Below are 25,942 nucleotides of genomic sequence, written 5' to 3'. Positions count from 1 at the left end.
ACACCATCATGGTTATCTGGCTTATTATGCCCTTTATTGTACAGTTCTTCTGTGTATTCTTGCCACCTCTTTTTAATCTCTTATGCTTCTGTTAGATCCTTACCATTTCTGTCCTTTATTGTGCCCATCCTTGCATGAAATATTCCTTTCATATCTCCAATTTTCTTGAAGAGAACTCTCATCCTTCCCATTCTATTGTTTTCCTCTATTTCTTTGCATTGTTCATTCAAGTGGGCCTTCTTATCTCTCCTTGCTATTCTCTGGAATTCTGCATTCAGTTGGGTATATCTTTCTCTTTTTCCCTTCTCTTCTTTCCTCAGCTATTTGTAAAGCCTACTCAGACAACCACTTTGCCCTCTTGCCTTTCTTTTTCTTCAGATGGTTTTGGTCACCGCTTCCTGTACAATGTTACAAACCTCCATCCATAGTTCTTCAGGCACTCTGTCCACCAGATCTAATCCCTTGAATCTATTCATCACCTCCACTGTCTAATCATAAGGGATTTGATTTAGGTCATATCTGAATGACCTAGTGGTTTTCCCTACTTTCTTTAATTTAAACCTCAGTTTTGCAATAAGGAGCTCATGATCTGAGCCACAGTCAGCTCCAGGTCTTGTTTTTACTGACTTTATAGAGCTTCTCTATCTTTGGCTGCAAAGAACATAACCAATCTGATTTTAGTATGGACCATCTGGTGTTGTCTATGTGTAGTGTCGTCTCTTGTGTTGTTGGAAGAGGGTGTTTGCTATGACCAGTGTGTTCTCTTGACAAAACTCAGCCTTTGCCCTGCTTCATTTTGTACTCCAAGGCCAAACTTTCCTGTTACTTCAGGTATCTTTTGACTTCCTTGTTTTATATTCCAATCCTCCATGATGGAAAAGACATCTTTTCTTAGTGTTAGTTCTTTTTTTTTTTTTTTTAATATATTTTTATTTTATTTTTTAACTTTACAATATTGTATTGGTTTTGCCATATATCAAAATGAATCTGCCACAGGTATACATGTGTTCCCCATCCTGAACCTTCCTCCCTCCTCCCTCCCCATACCATCCCTCTGGGTCTCCCCAGTGCACCAGCCCCAAGCATCCAGTATGGTGTTAGTTCTTAAAGGTACTGTATGTCTTCATAGAACTGGTCAACTTCAGCTTCTTCAGTGGTTGGGGCATATACTTGCATTACTGTGATGTTGAATGGTTCACCTTGCAAACAGGTTATTCTGTCATTTTTGAGATTGCATCCAAGCACTGTATTTCAAACTCTTTTGTTGACTGTGAGGGCTACTCCATTGCTTCTAAGGGATTCTTACCCACAGTATTAGATATAATGGTGATCTGAATCAAATTTGCCCACTCCCGTCCATTTTAGTTCACTAATTCCTGAGTTCACTTTTGCTATCTCCTACTTGACCATGTCCAATTTACCTTGATTCATGGACCTAACATTCTAGGTTCCTATGCAATATTGTTCTCTACAGCATCAGACTTTTCCTACCAAACATATCCACAATGAGTGTCCTTTCTCCTTTGGTCCTGGTGCTTCATTCTTTCTCGAGCTATTAGTAGTTGCTCTCCACTTTTCCCCAGTAGCATATTGGACACCTTCCAACCTGGGGAGCTTATCTTTTGTGTCACATCTTTTTGCCTTTTCATAATGTTCATGGGACTCTAGAAGTTGGAATACAGAAGTGGTTTGTCATTTCCTCCTCCAGTGAACCACATTTTGTCAGAACTCTCCATTATGACCCATCTGTCTTGGGTGGCCCTGCACAGCATGGGTCATAGCTTCATTGAGTTATGTGAGCCCCTTTGCCATGACAAGGCTGTGATCCATGAAGGAGTATGATTTAAACTGAATATAGTTCCCTTTGCTATATAGTAGAACCTTGTTGCTCATCTATTTTATATATGAAGTATGTTTCTGCTAATCTCAAACTCCTAATTTATCCCTCCTCTACCCCCTTGCCCTTTAGTAACCATAAGTTTGTTTTCTATTAATATGTCTGTGTGTTTCTATTTTGTATATAAGTTCTTCTGTGTCATTTTAGATTCCACATATAAGTGATATCATATATGGTATTTGTCTTTCTCTTTCTGACTTACTTCACTTTGTATGATAATCTCTAGGTCCATGCATGTGGCTGCAAATTGCATTATTTCATTCTTTTTTATGGCTTGGTAATGTTCCATTGTATATACCACATCTTCTTTATCCACTCATCTATTGATGGATGTTTAGGTTGCTTTCATGCCTTGGCTATCATTAAATACTGTTGCTATGAACATTGGGGTGTATATATATTTTCAAATTAGAGTTTTCATGTTTTATGGATATGTGCCCAGAGTGGGATTGCTGGATCATATTGTAACTCTACTTTTAGTTTTTTAAGGAACTTCCAAACTGTTCTCTATAGTTGCTGCACCAATTTACATTCCCATCAACAATGTAAGAGGGTTCCCTTTTCTTCACACCCTCACCAGCAGAAGATAAAGGTTTAGATTTTCCCTCTCCTAAATTACCCAAGCTCTCTGAATTCTATCCACAAAAACCCCAAGGTTACAAAACTCTGATATGGACCCATTCTTTGCTAGAGTCCCCTGTCTTTCATATTCCTGTTTAAGTAGCCTCCCCACCCTAGGTCATTCTATTTCCTGATGTCCTGTGGGACATGCCATCAGGGGCAAGCCTTTCCTAAGATGCCAGCTAGAAGTTTCTTCTCTTTTGCCTAAAATGTAGGGGTCTGTGGGTACTAACCAATTGAAACTAATTACAACAAGTGTAATATCTCTCAAAATTTTTAATGTATGTAATACTTCATCGAGAAATTCTGTTTCTAGAATTCATCCTGCAGGTGGACAAAGATAAATGTAGAAGGGTAGTCATTACAATGCTGTTAGGAATGGTATATAACTAAGTGTTCATCAATAGAAAGCTTGTATAAATTACCATACACCATGCAACTATTTAAAAAACACACAAAGAATTTTATGTGCTTCTAACAAATTATCTCCTGGGTTTATTAAGCAAAAAGCTACACAGATCAGAACAATAGTTATGTTTCATTTTGATTATGCATAGAAATTTTCAGGAACTATATACAAGAAGCATTAATACTGTGTACCCATGGGAAACAGAAATGAGGTCTGAAATTGGAGGGACATGTAATTTTCATTGTACATCTGTTGTTCCTGAACTGTGCACCAAGTTGTGCAGAGACACTGGAGGATAATTAAAAATTTTAAGGCAAATGCAGTGATGCTAGCAATCTGTTGCAAAAGCTACTAAGTCAGGGTGGTTCATAGTTTCAACATTATTTTATGATATATTCATTTCAATGATGTTATATCTTGGCAAATTTGGGGTTTTGGCAGTTGCTATGATAAACTATCAAATGACCTTGTTGAATCATATAAAAAGCACCCTATTACAACTCAACTTATCTTCAGCCTGAATGGACTGAAGAAGTCCTTTTAGTTTTGGTAAAAAGATCTAGAAGATATTCTCATTAATAATAACAAGGAAAACTACTGAGGTCTCATTTCTGCCCTTTCAGGTGGAGCAGCTCAGTCTTTCTAGTTCATCCCCTTTGATTAAAAGTGCCTTTACTAGACTGAACAGATTTCTTCGTTGTTCTGTCTTCAGGCATAGGCACTTTCTGTAAATATACTAAAGCTAACCATGGAAACCAGACATCAGGTCTGGCTCTTTTTTTCCCTTGAGAGTTGTGCATGAACCTTGGTTCATGGGATTTGACTGAGGTCACCCATTAAGACTGTGGCTCAGCCAGGACTTCAGAGAAGGTTCTCTGGTCTTAGTTCAGTGCTTTTTGTGTTCTGTGTAAGTTAGAGCCTGAGGGACTGAAGTTCCATACTTTGACTAACTTTATTTAGACTTGGAAGTTCAGCAGCCATAGTGTTAGTCTAATTGTGAGACGGCTCTAATCCTCAGTTTCCTCATTTTTTTGATGGCAATGATAATAATACATACCCCATAGGATTTTGTGAGGATCAAGTGATATAATGTGGGTAAAGCACTTAAGGTAGTGTCTAGCTCAGGGTAAATTTTCCAGTAAAAGTTGACCTTTACTTTAGGCTAAGAGCTTGATCTCTGAAGTCAGTAAGGCAAGGTTCCAAGCTCCAGTTCTGCTCCTTGTTAGATGTGTGACTTTGAGCTGGTTACTTAATCTCTTTGAGCCTCAGTTTCCTCCTCTGTCTTGTAGGATTGTTGCAAGGATGCAGTGAGATCAGCTGTATAAAGCAGTGAGTCCAGAGCCTTTCACAGAGGAAGTAATCAACATTGGATCATGCTGCATCATTATTCATGGTGAGAGTACTAAGAGAAGTTTGATGTGAGTTCCTTGTCTGGAACAGTCTTGACTGTTTAATGGAGAAAGTCTACCACTAGAGCCTGTATTTGGGGTCCTCCTGCAAAGAGTTGACTCATTGGAAAAGACTCTGATGCTGGGAGGGATTGGGGGCAGGAGGAGAAGGGGACAACAGAGGATGAGATGGCTGGATGGCATCACTGACTCGATGGACGTGAGTCTCAGTGAACTCCGGGAGCTGGTGATGGACAGGGAGGCCTGGCATGCTGCGATTCATGGGGTCGCAAAGAGTCGGACACAACTGAGCGACTGATCTGATCTGATCTGATCTGATATTCTATTTTTCCTCTTCTTCCCTCTTGTACCCTCCATGCAATCCCATTCTCAGATTCTTCCTTCATACTCAGATATAAAGGGTCAACAGCATAGGACATTTCTCTCACTGGGTTTTGTATTTTCTGAGGGAGCAAAATCCTAAAGCTGGAAGAAGGAAGCCCTAATGGTACAGCCATGCTGAACAGCAGTGTTTTTTGGTCTCAGCAGTCTCACAATTTGGGGCTGGATAATTATGGTGAGGGGCTTTCCTGTGCACAGTAGCATGTTTAATAGCATCTCTGGCTTCAACCCATTGGATAACAGTAGTGGAACAAGCCCCTTCTTAGTTATGATGACTAAAAATATCTGTAGGCATTGCCAAATGTCCCCTGGGAAGAAAAGTTGCCCGTAATTAAGAATTCTTGGTTTGGGGATTCTGTGGAGGAGGTGAGGCCTTTTCAGTTCAGTTCAGTTCAGTCACTCAGTTGTGTCCAACTCTTTGCGACCCCATGGACTGCAGCACACCAGGCCTCCCTGTCCATCACCAACTCCCAGAGTTTACTCAAACTTTTGTCCATTGAGTAAGTGATACCATCCAACCATCTCGTCTTCTGTCATCCCCTTCTCCTCCAGCCTTCAATCTTTCCCAGCATCAAGATCTTTTCAAATGAATCGGTTCTTCCCATCAGGTGGCCAAAGTATTGGAGTTTCAGCTTCAGCATCAGTCCTTTCAATGAATATTCAGGACTGACTTCATTTAGAATGGACTGGTTGGATCTCCTTGCAGTCCAAGGGACTCTCAAGAGTCTTCAGCACCACAGTTCAAAAGCATCAATTCTTAGGTGCTCAGCTTTCTTTATAGTTCAACTCTCACATCCATACATGACCACTGGAACAACCATAGCTTTGACTAGTTGGACCTTTGTTGGCAAAGTAATGCCTCTGCTTTTTAATATGCTGTCTAGGTTGTTCATAACTTTTCTTCCAAGGAGCAAGCGTCTTTTAATTTCATGGCGGCAATCACCATCTGCAGTGATTTTAGAGCCCCCCAAAGTAAAGTCTGTCACTGTTTTCACTGTCTCTCCATCTACTTACCATGAAGTGATGGGAGCAGATGCCATGACCTTAGTTTTCTGAATGTTGAGTTTTACGCCAACTTATTCACTCTCCTCTTTCACTTTCAACAGGCTTTTTAGTTCTTTGCTTTCTGCCATAAGGGTGGTGTCATCTGCAAATCTGAGGTTATTAATATTTCTCCAAGCAATCTTGATTCCACCTGTGCTTCATCCAGCCCAGCGTTTCTCATGATGTACTCTGCATATAAGTTAAATAAGCATAGTGACAATATACAGCCTTGAATTACTCTTTTCCCTATTTGGAACCAGTGTTTTATTCCATGTCCAGTTCTAACTGTTGCTTTCTGACCTGCATACAGATTTCTCAAGAGGAAGGTTAGGTAGTCTGGTATTCCCATTTCTTCAGGATTGGGAACATGTAATAAATTTATTAAAAAAGAAAAAGAATTTTCCAGTTTTTTGTGATCCACAGAGTCAAAGGCATAGTCAATAAAGCAGAAATAATATGTTTTTCTGGAACTCTCTTGCTTTTTTTGATGATCCAGTGGATGTTGACAATTTGATCTCTGGTTCCTCTGCCTTTTCTAAATCCAGCTTGAACATCTGGAAGTTCATGGTTCACATACTGTTGAAGCCTGGCTTGGAGAATTTTAAGCATTACTTTACTAGCATGTGAGATGAGTGCAATTGTGTGGTAGTTTGAGCTTCTTTGGCATGGCCTTTTAGGATATCTTTTAAAATCATACCAGTGGTCATAAGTATAAATGTCTTCCAGGGCCAAGCAGAGATGGAAAAAAAAATCAAGGGAGTAAAATACAATAAGAAATGGTGGTGCTTGTGGCAAATTGAGGAGTGTATGACATATCTAAAGGCATTCAGAAGGCACAAGAAGCTCTTTGTGAGCCAGACAAAGTACAAATGAGGGTTACAGTCGGCTCTCAGTTTGAAGTTCCAGATGCAGGCTGTCTGTCAAGATGGCTTATGTGCTCTTCTTTGGGGCTCTTTACTCCCCACCTCAATTTCTGCTTTTTCCCTCCTCCCTTTCCTGCCTTCAAAATAGGGATGTCCCTAAGTCATCAAGGCATATTGTATCCATGCTAAGTCACTTCAGTTGTGTCCAACTCTTTGCGATTATAGCCCGCCAGCCTCCTCTGCCCATGGGATTCTTCAGGCAAGAATACTGGAGTGAGTTGCCATGCTCTCCTCCAGGGGATCTTCCTGACCCAGGGATTGAACTTGCATCTTCTGCAAATCCTGCATTGTCAGGCGGATTCTTTACTGCTGAGCCACCAGGGAAGCCCCAAGGTGTATTAGGTCATCCCAAAACATAAAAATAATTTTAAATTCCACTATAACTTTGGAATGGACAAATTCCACACACTATTCAGTCATTTGAAACTGCCAGTATGTTAAGTGGAAAGGACAATGTTAAGTGGGAAGGACAATACCATGCAAGAGTCATAAGGCAGAAAAGAAAATCCCCCAAAGGACACCTGAAAAACAAGAGATCAAAATGTGAACAGGGATTGTGTCTGAGTGGATTTTTCCTTCCCTGTTTTTGCTTTCCCACATGAAACAAAAGGTTACAGTCATTCTTGGAAAAGTCAACACTTGCGAGGAGGGCTCGAGGCCCTGTGGGACTTGTCCAGGTGGGGAAGGTGTTGTGAAAAGAAATCATGGATACAGATCCCCGTGGCTAAGCTAGCCCTCCCCATCCCTGCACTGTTGGAGGTGTCCTGTCTGCTGAATAACCAGAGAACCTGGAGTTCCCTGCGTGTGGTTATTAACATTCATCATAATTGGAACACTAATCTCTGCCCACCGTGTTCTGTTCTCCAGTTGCTTTCTGCTGCTTTTTAATGACGTGCTTTTGCCTTTTCCCATGTACTCCACATTATACACACGCTGTACTGCTCTACATTCCCTCGATTTATGCGTGTCTCTAGCAGATGGTTGGGCCAGTCCACCTCCGGTGCTTGTTTAGCATAACAGAGAGCTCAACCACTGGGGCCGCTCACAGGGTTCAGCTTGCATTTCTGGATCCTGGTGGGGTAGACACAGAGGGTTAAGGCCAGCACTTGCCATCTCTGACCTACCTTCACAGCAATTAGGGATGGGTTTTCCTTTTTGCTTTTCAAGCGTGGCTTTTCCTCTCCCCCTTTATTCCTTTTCCACTCGTCCTTTCCCTTGGGCTTCCCTAGATTTCTGTAAGACTTCCCACGGTGGCAATGGGGACAAGAAATTTTCCAGAAAAAAAAGTGTCACCTTGAAAATCCAGGATTGGGAGTCCCGGCCTAATCTCAGTTTTTGGTAACTGATTCTTGGTGAAAATTGGAGGGTCACCCCTCACTGAACCAATCCTTTGGATCAGCAGGAAAGTATGCTGCCTTGACCATCCAGTCTTCTCAGTGTGGTAGGACTTTGAGCACGTGAGGATATGAGCCATTAAAGAAATTGAGATTGACCTCAAATAGCACATTTCCTGTCTCCCAAAGCCTGTGGAGTAGTTCAAGTCACATCCCAGGAGCTTGGCCTTCTGGCTGCCTCAATTCTGAGCTACACTTCTCCTCATGCTCTTAGCATGTTGATTTTAAATTCCTGCTGGTCTCAGAAGTACTTATGGATGCCTCTTATGGCAAAACAAGTTGCATTTTCCCCCATCTGATCTGTATCCTAAGGTCTTCTGGGTTTTTATGCATGAAGGAAAAAAAATCTCATGGTAAGGACATCTAAGGAGTGGAAGGTTGTCATTGTTCTAGGATGCTACAAGGTTTGCCCTAATGACTTAAGATGCACACAGCTTGAGATGGGAGAGCTGTAAAGTGCCAGTCTGAAGTTGACTGTAATATGTTATTTCCATGTGGATGGAAAAAATTGATTTCTAATTCATAAAGTGTATCCCCAGATGCCAGTCATTACGTACTTTTCCAGTTTCAGCTTAAAAGTACTCTAAGCAGTGTATTCACAGAAGGCAGAAAAGGGGGGTGGCTTTCTTCTCACCCCAGGTGAGGAAGGACAAAATGGAACTTTGCGGAGAGGAAGCCAAGAAAACAGTTGGGGTGGTGTGATTGTTGGGGGAGGAGCCTGGATAAATGGTGGTCTCCATATATTTTCAGGACGGCTCTTTTCTCTCCAGAGCTGGAGGAAAATCAATATCTTGTTTTCAGATGGGTAAATGGAGTCGTCTCTTTAAAGTGCCCCGGTCAGTTCACCACACGTCGGGCAGCTGCTGCTTTCCAGGCTGCCCTGCGATTCCCAGGCTAGGAGGATTGACAAGGCGATGATAAACTAACGTGCCCCCTCAGCTCTGGGTGTGCGCCATTGTTCCCGCAGCTGAGACCCTCTGCTGCTATTTGCTTTCTCCCACATACATTATTCAACAGCCCAGGAAAAGGCCAAGAACCTCTTTCATTCAGGAATTCTGTATTAAAATAATCAATTTCAAACTGAAGCCGGGAAGGCCAGCTTGCTACAGGGAGAGCCTATTAATAAGCCACCAGTCTTTTCCATTTGCATTGAACTCATGCTGTATTGTGGTAATATGGGATTATTTTTTTTTTTCAGTTTCCTCCAAGAAACTAAACATCACATTGGTTCTCCTGCTCTTTCATAAAGAGCATGTAGAAGAGCTTCTTCGTTTGATCCCATCATTAATAGAACACTAGAGGCCATATTTGTGCCTGCTACTCTACGCTGACTAATTCTGATTTTGAAAGTACTTTAAAAAAGCCATTAACTCTCCATGAAATGGAGCAAGAAGAAAAGTTTTCAAGTGTTTTGTGTTCCATTCATTGGCCTTACATTTCTTGTCTTGCCTCTCCTGCCCTCTGCCTCTAACCATCCCCCCACACACGGGTACACGCGCGCACACACAGACACACACATATACAAGTGGTGATATTCAAGCTCCAAGCCAAAAAATTAGAAACTTTGTGTATGTAAGTCAGGATAATTTTTAAGCGCCTTCTTTCAGCAGCACCATGCCATGCTCTCCCAGTTTGGTCACTAAAGGGTTAATCAAAATCTCCCTTTTTGTAGCTGCCTTATTGTCAAAATTCTTTCTGAGTTTACATTGGCCCTTATTCATGCATTTAAACAACTCAGTGACCAAAAAGTAACTATTAATAATCACCATTATGTAATCAGTTCAACAAACATTTATTGAACACCAACTGTGTATACAGGAAGTCCTTAAGGTTTTGGCTTGATTCCCCAAGTGACATGTTAAACATACATTTTTAATAGGGTTGCCAGATTTAGCATAATAAAAATACAAGGCACTTAGCTTAATATAAGTTTTGGAAAAATAAATTATTTAAATATGTTTCATACAATATTGGGGACATACTTACACTAAAAATACTCATTGTGTATCTGACATTCCCATTAGCTGGAAATTCTGTATTATATCTGGAAGCCCTACTTTTAAAGGAATTCTTGACCTGACCTTGAGGTTTTTGATGTTTGCTCTTTTCTACTTCCCCTTCACCTCCAAAGTTTAGAACAGAGAGAAATTGATTCATCAAAGGCTCAGTTATTAGAGTTCAAATGAATTAAGTTTTACTTTTCCATGTAAGATGAAGTTTTTCAACTAATTTAGAGGAGTTACTTTTCTTTTGTTCAACTGGTGGCACAGGATAGATATTTTTCAAATTTTTTTATAAAATTAATAATTAAAAATACTAACCTATTTAAAAGTAATCTTGAAATAACTCATAAATACTACTATTCCAGTAATAGACTGACATAATAAAGAAAAGTTACTTAGAATAATTCGCTATGTGCCCAATACTGTGCCAAAGACTGCTAAGCGTTAAGAGAGACAAAGCAAGGTGAATGTATCCATGAAAGTGCCCAGTGCAGGATACTCAGTGAATAATAGCTGTGTCCTAGCAAAGGAGAGACACACAGGACCAGCCCCTTGCAATCAGTAATAGGGGTCCATCCTGGAAGACCGAAGACTCAGCCTAGATTCTGCAAAGTAAACCAACTTAGAACTGCCAAAGCACATGACTATTGTCTATAAGGATGAGTTCTGGTTAACCCTTTATTAAGGGCCATCTAGGTACTGAGGCAAGAAGGCAATGGCACCCCACTCCAGTACTCTTGCCTGGAAAATCCCATGGACGGAGGAGCCTGGTAGGCTGAAGTCCATGGGGTCGCTGAGGGTCGGACACAGCTGAGCGACTTCACTTTCACTTTTCACTTTCATGCATTGGAGAACGAAATGGCAACCCACTCCAGTGTTCTTGCCTGGAGAATCCCAGGGATGGAGGAGCCTGGTGGGCTGCCAGCTATGGAGTCGCACAGAGTCGGACACGACTGAAGTGACTTAGCAGCAGCAGCAGCAGCAGGTACTGAGGAAGCTGAGGCACTGCTACTGCCCTCCAGGAGCTCATAGTAGGATCAGAAAAGGCTCACACAGCACATACATGACAGAAAGATAAGCGTCTAGAGAGCAGATGAAACAGCAGCTACCTTTTATTAACAGGTGTGCTATGTGCCAGGCACTGTTCTAAGTGCTTTACATGCCTTGTTTCCTGTATCCTCACAATATCCTTTTTAAAATTTAATTTTTATTTTTTATCGGAGCATAGTTGATTTCCCTGGTGTTGCTAGTGGTAAAGAATCAGCCTGCCAATCCAGGAGAGGTAAGAAACGTGGGTTCAATCCTTGAGTCAGGAAGATCCCCTGGAGCAGGGGGCATGGTAACCCACTACAGTACTCTGGCCTGGAGAATTCCATGGACAGAGGAACCTGGCAGGCTGCAGTCCATGGGGTCACAAAGAGTTGGGCACGACTGAGACTAAACAGCAGTCACAGCATTAGTTTCACTAGTACAGCAAAGTGATTTAGTTATGCATATACATGTATCCATTCTTTTTCAGATTCTTTTCCCACTTAAGTTATTACAGAGTTTTGAATAGATTTCCCTGTGCTATATGTATACAGTAGGTCCTTGTTGATTCTCTATTTTATATATAGTAGGGTGTTATCCTCACAATATCTTTTTGAAGTTACCCATGTTCTTCTTTGAGGGTCTCAAAGGATGGAGAGAAAAATTGTTCTTTCAATGCAGCAAGTATATGATTCTCTTTTCTGTACCATTTATCTAATTTGTCTAGTCAAATGCTAATAGTATGTTGATTTAATTAGAGTGCAATGACTTTTAAAGTGTTTGGATATCTGGCCAAAAGTCTACAAGCGATAAATGCTGGAGAGGGTGTGGAGAAAAGGGAACCCTCTTACACTGTTGGTGGGAATGCAAACTAGTACAGCCACTATGGAGAACAGTGTGGAAATTCCTTAAAAAACTGGAAATAGAACTGCCTTATGACCCAGCAATCCCACTGCTGGGCATACACACCGAGGAAACCAGAATTGAAAGAGACACGTGTACCCCAATGTTCATCACAGTACTGTTTATTATAGCGAGGACATGCACCTAGATGTCCACTGGCAGATGAATGGATAAGAAAGCTGTGGTACATATACACAATGGAATATTACTCAGCCATTAAAAAGAATGCATTTGAATCAGTTCTAATGAGGTGGATGAAACTAGAGCCTATTATACAGAGTGAAGTAATCCAGAAAGAAAAACACCAATATAGTATACTGTATATATATATGGAATTTACAATACATGTATATGGAATTTAGAAAGATGGTAACAATAACCCTATATGTGAGACAGCAAAAGAGACACAGATATATAGAACAGTCTTTTGGACTCTGTGGGAGAGGGCGAGGAGGGGATGATATGGAAGAATGGCATTGAAACATGTAAATTATCACATGTGATATGAATTGCCAGTGCAGGTTCAATGCATGATACAGGGTGCTCGGGGCTGGTGCACTGGGATCACCCAGAGGGATGGGATGGGGAGGGAGGTGGGAGGGGGGTTCAGGATGGGGAACATATGTACACCCATGGTGGATTCATATCAATGTATGACAGAACCAATACAATATTGTAAAATAAAAAAATAAAGAAAGAAAGAAAACTGAAAAAAAATTAAGCATTTGGATATCTGGTACTACAAAATGATAATTTTACTTATTGAGGAAAAAGATGGCTTAATAAATGCTAATACATCTAACATCTTTCCAGAGGAAAATTGTATTGCATGGACACTATCCTGCATCATATACTAAAATAAATTATGATGAAGACTTAAATATAAGCAAAAGAGTAAACATCTTGTAGGAAATTCCTGAAGAGTACACATATAAGATGGGGGACCAGACTGGATGCTCTCAGATTCTATAAAAAAAAAAAAGAGAGAGGCTTACTGGATATTATATGAATTAAAAACTTCTTTATGGCAAGAGAAACCATCAATGAAGTCCACAGACAAAAATAGACTTGGAAATTGTTTATAATGCAAAGGACAGATAGAAGGTATAGGTGCAATACACAAAGAACTCTTGCAAATTAAATAGACAAATATCCTACAAGAAAAATCAGCAAAGAATATGAAGAGACACACAGAATGGGAATGCAAAAGGCTAAGCAAACTTACGACAAGATGCTCAAATTCAGTAGTGGTCAAGGAGGCTCAAACTAAAGTAATAAAGTGATTATAGCTTATAGTCATCAAACAGGCAAATTTTTTTAAAAAGTGATACTACCTCTTCCTGAACAGATATTGAAAGATCCTTCAAGGTGCTTTACTTCAGCAATCCTGCTCCTGAGAATATGTCCCATGGAAATAAAAGTGCAATACACAAGAGTCTATATACAAGCATGTATATTGCAGCACACACACGCACAGAGAGAGATGAAAACAAAGAGAATGCTGTAAATGGGGGGATACTTGAATAAATTGTTAGTGCGTCAAGGCAGTGGAGTATTATGCAGAAGTCAAAAAGAATGAAAGGGAAATCTACCAGGGAATTTGGAAGGATTTCCATGAAAAATTGTTTAGTATGAAAATAAGATGCAGAAAGATGTGTTAAATAAATCATTTTTTTATAAAATATGTATTCTAGTGTGTGTAATGTGTATATAATTATTTGGTCATGAAGAAAAATATGAAATGACACATATAGAGTTGTTGGTATAAGTTAGAAGGGTAGAATAGAGAGAGAGAGACAGGGGATAAAAGATGTGGGGAGAGGAGTGAGCCATGTAAAAAGGAGGAAATATAAAGACTGCACCAAACAGAAACTTCACATATGTGTGTGTTCTCTTTTTTAAAAAAATCTAGGAATTTTCCCCTGCAACTTTTTTTCTGTGGAGCCCTAAACAAGGGAATTATCAGTGTTAGGTCTACTGCTGGTGACTGCGGCTGTCAGTATGTGTGCAAGGCAAGCCCCCTTGCTGAGGAACAACATTGCAATTGCTGCGAAGTGGAAACTTCTCTAGAGTGCTAAGACTATGCTTTTGCCTGAGACCACTAAAAGTCAGAGGGTGCATCAACCTTACATAATGCTTTTCATGGACTTCTCTGATGGTCCAGTGGTTAAGAATCCACCTTCCATGCCCAACACAGGGGACTCAGGTTCCATCTCTGGTCAGGGAACTAAGATCCCACATGCCGTGGGGCAACCAAGCCCATGCACCACAACTACTGAGCCCATGTGCTGTAGAGCAACAAAAGAAGCCCAAGCGTTGCAACTAAGACCCAGTGCTCAGCCACAATTTAAAATTAATAATGCTTTCAAAGCTTAAATCCTAGTTAGCAAGACTTGATAGCTAAAATGGGACACTCTCCTGATGTCCTTTACTCGTTGCAGCATAACCCATCTCTGGGTCACCTCATGAATTATGAAATTGACTTGAGGGTTGTTCCTCTCTGCCTCTGTGCCAGAATTACTCTGACCTCTAGCAATCTGTTTCCTCAAATTTCCTCTGGCTAACGATAGGCTTCTGGAAACTGTGTGGGCTGTCTTTTAAATAAAACTAAAGTAAGACAATATACCCTGCAAGAGTTCTACAATATCTGTGCTGCTTTGTTAATAAGGGGCTTGCTGGGGTTAAAGGGAAACTTCCCACTCCTGTTTCCTACAGCCAAGGCGGAGGCTCATCCCACCAAAAGATCAATCCGATGCAAAGATGTACAGTGCAGCCTTCTTCATCTCTCCAGGCAAAAAAAAAAAAAAGACAAGAGTCTGAGCTGAGGCTTTGGCAATGGATATGGAAAAGACAGTCTACTTCTCAAAGTCAACTGAGTATTAGGTGGAACTTAGGTGGTACTGTCTTTAACCAGTGGCTCAGTGGGTAAAGAATCTGCCTGCAGTGCAGAAGACTCAGGAGATGTGAGTGTGATCCCAGGGTCAGAAAGATCCCCTGGAGAAGGAAACAGCAGCCCACTCCAGTATTCTTGCCTGGGAAATTCCATGGACAGAGGAGCCTGGAGAGCTCCATGGGGTCACAAAGTGTTGGACATGACTGAGTGACTAAGTGCAGACACACACATATATAGGTGGTACTATGTATAGAAACAGAAGTCTGTAAGAAGAGTAGGTTTGGGGAGGTAAAAGGTGCACAGGTGTCCCAGGCTAGGCATAGGGATGTCAAAGTTGGGTGGGGACTTGGAGATTTAAGATGTGAATTTAAGAGAGAGGTGAGGTCTGAGAGAGGTGGAGGAAGGAGGGCCAGAAAAAGATAAAGGTGTTGGGAGAGATGAGGGAGGGAAGCTGGAAGTAGGATGGGGCAATGTCTGTTACTGCAGCTATGGTTTCATGATAGAGCTTGATGGGCCCTGGCACATACTGCCTGGGGGGTGAAGATGTTAAGGAGGCAGGAAGCACTTGGAGTAGGCAATTGGAAGTGGTGACAGGGTTGATTTCCAAGGCAGATTGTGAAGGTTTAAGGAGTAGTTGGTAAAGAAGCAGAGGAAGGAAATGTAGATCACACTTGGAAGATGATCTTGGTGGAAGGAGGGCAGGAGTGGCAGGAGTGCAAGGTTCAGTGAAAGTGATGGAGCCAGTAAGCATGTGACCATGTGTAAGGGCAGAGATAAAAGAGCCCATGAGAAGGGAGAGAAACAGAGCTTTCAAAGGAGATAATTACTCTTGACCCTTGAACAAGGCCCGAGGTTCGGGGTGCTGAGCCCTGCACAGTCAAAAATCCACATTTAACTTTAGAGTGGACCCTCCTATCTGTGGTTTCACATCTATGGCGTCAACCAACCGTGGACTGTGTGGTACTGTAGGATGTATTCATAGAAAAAAGTGTATAAGTGGACCTGCACACTTCAAACCCATGCTATTTAAAGGTCAACTGAAATTGACCTTGCAACAGTGGAAGGAAACCTAGGACACGAGCAGGAATACAGGTATTTTTGAAAGAAAGAGAAGAAAAAGGGAATGAGTAGGTAGTGGAAGGGTGGATGGATGGATGCCTACAAAAACATTGGAAGTCTGTCCATGATTCTTTAGATTATGAACATGATACATGTCTGTGGTAGAAAAGTTGGAAAGTGCAGAAAGTTAAAAAGAAGATCAAAGTAACCTGTCCTCCTGTCACCAAGGATAACATTTAGTTATATTTCCATCTGTTTTTTTTTCTATGCAAGTATTTACTTTTATCTGAAAAATTGGGATCATACTGATTAAATTTGAATGACCTTGCTTTGATTTTGCTTAATGTACTTAAGCCCTTCCCCATTCCCAGAGATATTCTTGGAAAACACCACTATTAACCAGCACAACTGAAAGGCCGTGGCATGTTTGTTTACCTCTGTTTGTCTTAGTGAGCAGTTCTGTTGTGTGTGGTTTGTCAATATTATAAGCAACACTAGTATTCTTAGGAAGAATTCCCAGAAGATACATTAGCAAGTAAAATTGTGAATCAAAAATACTCAATAGATGGCTTCCCTGGAAAAGTGTATCAACGTATATTCCCAGTAGGATGAAGGGTCACTGTTTCATTCCCTCTTCACCAAATGTGGACGTTGTAATAAAACATGCACACAAGTCTTTCTAATTACTAAGCCAAAAACATTTAATTTATATTCTTATTATTACATATAGTATTTAGCATTTTAAATATCTTGATTAGGTTTTAGATTTAATTTGTGTATCATCTATGTATGGTCTTATTTAAAATTAATTTTTATTGGAGTATAGTTGCTTTACTCAAAATATTTAACACAAAATATTGTGTTAATTTCTGTTGTATAGCAAAGTGAATCAGTTATATACATATCCCCTCTTTTTTTTAGGTTTTCTTCCCATCTAGGTCATCACAGAGCACTGAGTTCCCTGTGCTATACAGTAGGTTCTCATAAGTTATCTATATGTATGGTCTTTTCCATGTTTTTTCTAGTGGGCTGGACGTTTTCCCTACTTTTTTTTTTTACAAGCTCCTTACATAATCAGGGGGGCTTCCCTAGTAGCTCAGTTGGTAAAGAATCTGCCTGCAATGCAGGAGACCCTGATTTGATTCCTGGATCAGGAAGACCCGCTGGAAAAGGGGTAGGCTATCCATTCCAGTAATCTTGGGCTTCCCTAGTGGCTCAGCTGGTAAAGAATCTCCCTGCAATGCAGTCCATGGGGTCGCTGAGAGTCAGACACGACTGAGCGACTTCACTTTCACTTTTCACTTTCATGCAGTGGAGAAGGAAATGGCGAACCACTCCACTGTTCTTGCCTGGAGAATCCCAGGGACGGGGGAGCCTGGTGGGCTCACCAGCAGCAGCAATGCAGGAAACCTGGGTTTGATCCCTGGGTTGGGAAGATCCCCTGGAGAAGGGAAAGGCTATCCACTCCAGTATTCTGGCCTGGAGAATTCCATGGACTGTATCGTCCATGGGGTTGCAAAGAGTTGGATGTGATTTTCACTTTTACAAAATCAGAATACCTATCAACACTTCGCTGTATTGTTTCAAAACAAAAATCTTCGTTTTTGGTTGGTCTTTTAATTTTGTTCATTGCAAGTTTCACCTACAAAAGTTTTCAATTTGAATGTGTTTGACTCTATTATGTTTCTCTCTATTTTTTTTCCTATTGATTTTATGTTTATAAAGTCTTTCTCCAGCACCAAGATATTTTAAATTTTCACCTTATTTTAATCTATGCATTTATGCTTTCCTTTTCTCCACTATCTCTCTAAATCACAAAATTTTATTTTGGTGGAAAATACGAAGAAAGGATCCAACTTTATTTTACCAGAGTTAACCAAATTATCCAACACCATTTGCACACTACTTTTCATTTTCTCTCTGATTTAGAGTACAATTTATACTAAAAAAAAAATTAAAGATAATGACAGTTTTTTTCTGGGCTACTTACTGCATTACTATGATCTATCTTTCAACTCTACTTCTGCAACTGCACTGTTTTAATTACTGTAGCTTTAAATTGTGTTTTAATATAAGATAATTATTAGTTTATCTAGTCCATTGCTTTGTACATGAACTCAGAACCTCTCCTTTCTATTTTCAAAAGGTCTGCTGGAACAGTTATGGGAATAGCACTAAACTTGTAACTTACTATGGGAATATAAACATTTTGCCATGCTGGTATATGAGGCAGCACACAGTTTTGGCAAAGCACAGCCTTGACAGTGCTTAAGTTCAGTTTCTGCCATTGGTACTTAATTCCGAGATGTGTGACTTTTAGAAAGTTACTTAATCTTTCTGTGCCCCTATTTCTCTATCTGTTAAATGGAAATACTAATAATACCTACTTCATAGGGTTTGTGTATAGATTAAGTACATTAATCCATGTAAAGAGGAACTTAGAACAGCACATGAACATAGTAAGCACTAAGTAAAAGTTAAGTTTGGTATCTTTCTATTAATTAAAGTATGTTAGGGCCCTGCATAAAGTAAAGTATGGGCAGTCCTCTCTTTGCATGGTTCCAATATTTATGAGTTTCTGTTACTGTGATTTAGTAGATAATGCCATTCCTCCAATGACACAGTTGGAATTTTCAGTCACCATGGTATATTATGGAATAATTCATATAACTATGAATAATTGCATAAAGTACAAATTTTGATGCTATTTCTTTTATCCACAAATTTACTACATAAATTATGGAAACACCAAGTGACAAGTGAACAAACACATCACTTCTTTCAACATCTGTTGGTGATCAGCCACTGTGCAAAATGTGTAGTTGTACTGCCCATTTGTCTCTCAGTGATAAATTCTATAACATGTTACAGAAACAGATAATCCAAAGAGTGAATTGGCCAACAAAGATGAAAGTGCAGCAAAGGAACAAAAAGTAATATTGCTAGAAGTGAAGTTGGAATTAAATATAAATGAAGTTAAAGAAATAGATAACCATGGAATAGGTCAATGGTACTTCAAAAATGATGAAAGTGAAAGAAGAAAGTGAAAAAGTTGGCTTGAAACTCCACATTCAGAAAACTAAGATCATGGCATCTTGTCCCATCACTACATGGCAAATAGATGGGGAAACAATGGAAACAGTGATAGACTTTATTTTGGGGGGCCTCCGAAATCACTGCAGATGGTGACTGCAGCCATGAAATTAAAAGATGCTTGCTCCTTAGAAGAAAAGTTTTGACTAACCTAGACAGCATATTAAAAAGCAGAGGCATTACTTTGCCAACAAAGGTCCAACTAGTCAAAGCTATGGTTTTTCCAGTAGTCATCTATGGATGTGAGAGTTGGACTATAAAGAAAGCTGAGCACCAAAGAATTGATGCTTTTGAACTGTGGTGCTGGAGAAGACCCTTGAGAATCCCTTGGACTGCAAGGAGATCCAACCAGTCCATTCCAAAGGAAATCAGTCCTGAATATTCATTGAAAGGACTGATGCTGAAGCTGAAACTCCAATACTTTGGCCACCTGATGGGAAGAACCGACTCATTTGAAAAGACCCTGATGCTGGAAAAAATTGAAGGCTGGAGGAGAAAGGGATGGCAGAAGATGAGATGGTTGGATGGTATCGCTTACTCAATGGACAAAAGTTTGAGTAAACTCTAGGAGTTGGTGATGGACAGGGAGGCCTGGTGTGCTGCAGTCCAGGGGGTCACAAAGAGTTGGACACAACTGAGTGACTGAACTGAACTGAACTGAACTGAAAAGGCCTCACCTCCTCCACAGAATCCCCAAATCAAGAATTCTTAATTACGGGCAACTTTTCTTCCCAGGTGACATTTGGCAATGCCTACAGATATTTTTAGTCATCATAACTAAGAAGGGGCTTGTTCCACTACTGTTACCCAATGGGTTGAAGCCAGAGATGCTATTAAACATGCTACTGTGCACAGGAAAGCCCCCCACCATAATTATCCAGCCCCAAATTGTGAGACTGCTGAGACCAAAAAACACTGCTGTTCAGCATGGCTGTACCATTAGGGCTTCCTTCTTCCAGCTTTAGGATTTTGCTCCCTTGGAAAATACAAAACCCAGTGAGAGAAATGTCCTATGCTGTTGACCCTTTATATCTGAGTATGAAGGAAGAATCTGAGAATGGGATTGCATGGAGGGTACAAGAGGGAAGAAGAGAAAAAATAGAATATGGAGGACCCCAAATACAGGCTCTAGTGGTAGAGTTTCTCCATTAAACAATCAAGACTGTTCCAGACAAGGAACTCACATCAAACTTCTCTTAGTACTCTCACCATGAATAATGATGCAGCACGATCCAATGTTGATTACTTCCTCTGTGAAAGGCAGTGGACTCACTGCTTTATATGGCTGATCTCACTGAATCCTTGCAACAATCCTACAAGACAGAGGAGGAAACTGAGGCTCAGAGAGATTGTCACCAGTTCAAAGTCACACATCTAACAAGGAGCAGAACTGGAGCTTGGAACCTTGCCTTATTGACTCCAGAGATCATTTGAAAAGACCCTGAGGGAAAGATCGAAGGCGGGAGGAGAAGGGGATGACAGAGAATGAGATGGTTGGATGGTATCACCGACTCAATGGACATGAGTTTGAGTAAACTTGGGGAGTTGGTGATTGGACAGGGAGGCCTGGCAGACTGCAGTTCATGGGGTCGCAAAGAGTCGAACACAACTGAGCGAATGAACTGAACTGAACTGAATTTCAAAAACAAACACTGTTTTAGAAAAAGAAATAGTATTTGGGGTTACCAGATGTGGGGATGGGGAGAGAGGAAATTGGATCAAGACAGTCAAATGTATAAACTTCCAGTTAGAAGAAAAGTACTAGGGATATAATGTACAACATGATGAATATAATGAACCCTTCTGTATGTTATCTGTGAAAGTTGTTAAGACAGTAAATTCTTAGTTCTCATCACAAGGGAAACATTTTTTTGTGTGTTTCTTTAATGTCATATCTATGAGATGATGTTGTTCACTAAACTTATGGTAATCATTTTATGATGTGTGTAATTTATATTATTATGATGTACATGTTCAACTTGCAAAAAAGGAGAAAGAAATAGCTAACTGTGGGAATTTTGTCACTGCTGCAATTCTAGACATCCTAGAAATGTGGTCAAAGGAATTTAGTGAGGGTGAAATTATCAACCTAAATGTCGTTATGAAAAGTTGTTCTGATGAAAAGGATGAAGATGTCCCAGAGACAGCAATGCCAGCAAAAACCTACCCAGTGAAGGGACTCTTGGAGATATTTCATGACATTGAAAATGCAAAGGAAAAAATTTTGAATGCTGATCCAGCACTTTAAAAGTAGTATGATAATTTGTCAAAGGATAGAAAATATGCTTGCATGTATTGTAAGTGATACGAGGAGAAGAAGGCAAGCACTGTTAAAACCAACATGGACTGTTTTACAAAGTAATACAGCACCTTTTTTTTGGCTGCACTGGGTCTTCACTGGCGCACACAGGTTTTCTCTAGTTGCAGCGAGCAGAGGCTACTCTCGTTGTGGTGCGCAGGCCATTGCAGTGGCTTCTCTTCTTGTGGAGCGTGGGCTCTAGGCACACTGGCTTCAGTAGTTTCGGCAAATGGGCTCAGTCATTGTGGTGCACGGGCTTAGTTACTCCATGGCATGTGGGATCTTCCAGGACCAGGGATCGAAACTGATCCCTGCACTGGCAGGTGGATTCCCATGTCCTGGATCACCAGGGAAGTCTGACACAACACTTTAATTTTCAATGTTTTGAATGTAAATGTGTATTAAATAAATAATAATTGTATACTTTGTCATTCTCTTGTATATTTATAAGGGAAAGGACACTAAGGTAATTTTTAGTCTTTTGACAAAAAAATTTTAAAGGTCACAGAACAATCATAATTTCCCCCGTTGATTATTAAGATTGGTTTTTGTAATTCCAGCATTTCTGGTCATCTTCACAGCTGTGCACTACCTTGCTTGTATTATATTTTTCTTCGTATAGCCCATCTCAGACGTACATTTCTTTTTTTTTTTTAAGACGTACATTTCTTAAAATTATTCTTAGATGTTCTAAATTTATTGTCACTGCTGGGAATGGGATTCATTTCTATTATTTTCTGAGAGGATACTTCTGATAGTTAAGGAAGCTCTTGCTTTTTGTACTTTTACTTGGGATGTGAATGCTTTAAGTTCTTACTATTTCTAATAGGTTCTCTATTCATTTGGTGCCCATCTCTGGGAATTGTGGCTCAGGCGGTGTGGAAGAAAGCTCTGGCTAACTCAGAGAGTTGCTTCTCCTCTTCTGCTTTGGAAATGGGTCCTTGTTTCCAAAGCCTATCTTGGTGGCATAGCACATCACTCTGAGTTCTAATCTCCAATAGCCACATACTCGCTGTGTGATATAAGCCTCACTGAGCCTATTTTCTCCTTGGGAAGTGGAAATAATAGTATCTGCTACATGAAATTATTAGAAGGATAAGTGAGATGTGTGCATGGGTGTCCGACTCTTTGTGACCCCATAGACTATATATAGCCTGCCAGGCTCCTCTGACCATGAAATTCTGCAGGCAAGAATACTTGAGTGGGTTGCCATGCCCTCCTCCAGGGGATCTTCCTGACCCAGGAGTCGAGCCTGGGTCTCCTGCATTTCACATGGATTCTTTACCACTGAGCCACTAGGGAAGACCATTAAGTGACATATTGCATATCAAACACCTCCCTGATAGCTAGCACAAAGAACAATCTATGTCAAGTATATATATCAAGTATTAGTATGGCATTGTTATTTTGTGATATTTTTATTGAGAAATTATTGACATATAAATTACATTAGTTTCAGATGTAGAACGTGATCTCAATATATGTATATATTACAAAATGATCCACCATAAGTTGTTCCTTACCACACATGCTTATAAAATTTTTTCCTTGTGATGAGCTCTTTTAAGATCTACTCTCTTAGCTTTCAAATATACAATCAGCATCATTAACTATAATCACTAAGCCATATATTAGACTCCCTGGAATGCTGTTTGGGCTAAGTTGCTGGTTTTCAATCTTACTGCACCTCTTTATCTCTCTGTTTTCTTATGTATTTAAATGAGGAAGGTGGCTTCTCTTTTAACTCCAAAGTCAATAAGATGAAATTTTGAGCTGGAAAGAAGGGTGTGGCATGGATCTGTCTTCTTTGGTTCCTCCCATGGCGATTGGGTTGGAGTCCTGAGAGCCGCACTGCAGTATCCACCGGTTCCGTTCCTTTTCCACTCCCATTGTCCTACGTCTGGACCTCAGCTTGCACTTGAGCCTCTATAATAGCCTCTAAATAGATCTTTCTATCTCTCCTCTCCCACTGCCATTACCTAGACCTTGCACCAGGAAATTCCTTTTAAACCACAAGGAAGAGAAATCATGTCATTTTTTTCTTTAAAAAAGAAATAATCCTGTTTATGTGTTTATTGCTTAAAGGATCCTGACCGAACTCTGAAGACTAATTCAAGATTCTGTATCCTCTGATCACAAGGGTTCCTGCTAGTCACATTTCTAGTCACTATCAATGCTCAACTCTCCCACTTTCCTACCACACCTTCTCACATCGCTAACACCATTACCAGCTTCACCCTTAGACACACCCAGTTACTCCCCCATTCCCCAGATATATTCTCTGATTTTTCTGTTTCCATGTGTACTCACATTGTTCCTCCAGCCTACAATTCTTTCCTCATCCCATGTCCATCTTTAAACACCCTGCTTTGTAATATTATTCAGCCATTAAAAAGAATACATTTGAATCAGTTCTAATGAGGTGGATGAAACTGGAGCCTATTATACAGACTGAAGTAAGCCAGAAAGAAAAACACTGATACAGTATACAAAGGCATATATATGGAATTTAGAAAGATGGTGATGATAATCCTATATGTGAGATGGCAAAAGAGACACAGATGTATAGAACAGTCTTTTGGACTCTGTGGGAGAAGGCGAGGGTGGGATGATTTGAGCGAATAGCATTGAAACATGTATATTATCATATGTGAAATAGATCGCCAGTCCAGGTTCGATGCATGAGACAGGGCACTCAGGGCTGGTGCACTGGGATGACCCTGAGGGACGGGATGGGGAGGGAGGTGGGAGGGGGGTTCAGGATGGGGGACACATGTACACCATGGCTGATTCATGTCAATGTATGGCAAAACCACTACAATATTGTAAAGTAATTAGCCTCCAATTAAATACATTTTTTTTAAAAGTTAATTTAAAAAATAAATAAATAAACACCCTGCTTATAGTCACGTGTCATGCCTTCATAAAACCCTTCTTGATTTTTCTTTTCCCGCCCTCTTCCTCAGAAACTTGAGTGAATCTTTTCTCTTTCCGTGTTCCAATTATACTTGCTTGTACTTGTGTCCTTACATTACCTGTCCTCTTGGAAGTAAAGCAGATCTCTGTAAACCAAAAGTTTCTCAAGCACAAGAGCCATGTCTTAGGCATCTCATAGGCCCTAGAGAACCTCTACATACATTGTATTTGTCTGCTTGACATTCACCCATCTCGCCATCAGTGCCCCAAAATTGAAGAAGAGTGAGAACCATGAAAACCAGTGTCTTGTTCACTTCTGTATCCCAAGTGCCTAACCCAGAGTCTGACACATAGTAGGTGCTCAGTCAAAGCTTGTGACATCAAATACTAGCTCTCCCATTTCATTGACCCCCTTGACCTTGTGATTGGAGCCTTTGGTCAACTTCATCAGCCACTGCTATCACTGCTCCCCCTCTCAGATCTTGAACTCTGAAATGCCTTCCAGTTACCAAAACTTTCCATCTTTCGCTGTGACTGATGGCCCCCTGACCTTTCCCTATTGTTGCAGTCAGTTCCCCTCTGACTCCCCTCACCTCCCTTTCTAGCTCAACATTCTGTTCTGTTCTTTCCAGAGCCCTGGCTAGGGCAGGGTCACAGGGGCACAGAAATTTAGAGGGCACCACATTTTTCTCCCACCACCTCTCTGGTCTCTGTTGGAAGCCTCGCCCTGGCCCCAGGCCAGCCCCCTTGGCAGTCGCAGAGATGGATGGAGTGAGAGGCCCGAGGTCAAGGGCTGGGAGTGCACCAGCCAGGGGACCTTTTGTGCACAGGCTACCCCTCCCCCTGCCAAGAGCAGCTTCCATTGAAGAGAAGGCGAGTTTCCTGCTGCATGCCCCGGGCGCCAAAAATGCCAGTTAGGGTTTGGGTTCTGTCCTCCTTTCCCTCACCCTTGACACCATGCCAATCTCACGCTGCTTTCCCTGCTCTGGCAAGCCCTGTCGCTGGGGCCTCCTGGGACCACCACCAGGTCTAGCTGTTGCCCTTGGTGGATGGTTCATAGCTGCTCAGCCTTTTTTTTCAACCACAATATGTTGATTCTTGGGGAATATTTGTATCGAGGGGTATTTGTGTTGTAGGATGCATCACACACTCACACACACACACACACAGAATGAGAGAGAACCCAAGGCGGGTCTGTATAGGACTGACAGAAGAGACAGCAAGTGTCTTCACCCTTCTAAGTCTCTGCTACTTCATCTGTAAAACGTCACTGATCATAGTATCTGTCTTACAGTGTTGTTCTGAGGAATAAAGTGCATAGCATAGTGCCCAGTACATTTAATAAGCACTCACTAGGTGTGAGTTCCCTTCTCTGAATTTCAACTTTTCATCATGTGTTTACTCTTAAGAAAACTAGTCAACACACCTGCTATCAGAGATTTAATCAGTGCTAGTTATGACCAACTCCAGAGGCAGCAGTTCCTCTCCCCTTAGTGTCCCCCACTGCACTGCACCCCCATCCCATCAGTGATCCGAAAGGCTGAAGGGCTCCTAAGAGAATTTCCCTTTCAGAATCTAGAAACTCAAAACTTTTTGAGCTGGTGCCAAGAATGTTCACTGCAATCAACTTTGTCTATCATAAAGAGGCCAGCCTTGGGTTTCAAATTGG

This window comes from Bos taurus, unplaced genomic scaffold (assembly GCF_002263795.3).
Source record: "Bos taurus isolate L1 Dominette 01449 registration number 42190680 breed Hereford unplaced genomic scaffold, ARS-UCD2.0 Super-Scaffold_1723_ScbfJmS_2085, whole genome shotgun sequence".
NCBI lineage: Eukaryota > Metazoa > Chordata > Mammalia > Artiodactyla > Bovidae > Bos > Bos taurus.
Note: the sequence above shows the minus strand (reverse complement) of the source record.